Raw genomic sequence first — 779 nt, forward strand, 5'->3', positions numbered from 1 at the left:
GCGGGTCGGCGGCCGACCGGATCGAAGGCGTCCCCCGCGCGCAGGGCGGCCGGCTCCTCGGAGCAGCGGGACCGGAGCGCCCCAGCGTAGCGCCATAGGGCTCCGGGACAGCCGGCCACTGCTCCTCCCACGTGACGGAGGCGGGGACCAGCTGGGCAGGGGGCGGGGATGGCCGCCCGGAGCCCAGGCGGCCCCCTCCGAGAGCTATCGCCGCCCACGCGGTGCCAGCCCCAGCCTCGCTAGCCTTGGATCTGGCCGGGGCTTCCCAATAAATTCATCAGTAGCAGCCCCTCCCCACCTTGAACAAGACTGCCGAGCACTTGGCGACGGCCACGACGTCTCCAACTTTCCCCGATCTTCCCTCCCCGTCCAGGGGCAGCGGGCCAGTCTCAACTGCTCCGGGGTGGGGGAGTGGGATCTGAAGGAGGGGTAGCTGGCCAGGTGCTGGACCTCAGCAACCCGACTCCCGGCCAGGGATGAAGCTCCTTTCCTTCGGGAAATCCCCGGTTCTGACAGTCCTCCAAAGAAAAACAAAACCACCTTTCCATTCCACTCTCTAGTGGGGCTCTCTCCTCCATCTCCTAGGTAAGCTGCCAAACGTGAATCAAGAGATTAACAACTGGAGGGGATCATGGACGCCCTCTAAATCCTAATCTCATTTCATAGCAGAACCCGGAGCTTTTCAAAAGGGTTATAAGTCACTCTAGGTCGCCCAGGTGGTAAGTGACAACATCAGGATTCAAACCCAAATCCTCTGTCTCCAAATGGTAGGCTGGCCT

The sequence above is a fragment of the Gracilinanus agilis genome, chromosome 6 (genome assembly GCF_016433145.1).
Source record: "Gracilinanus agilis isolate LMUSP501 chromosome 6, AgileGrace, whole genome shotgun sequence".
Taxonomy (NCBI): Eukaryota; Metazoa; Chordata; class Mammalia; order Didelphimorphia; family Didelphidae; genus Gracilinanus; species Gracilinanus agilis.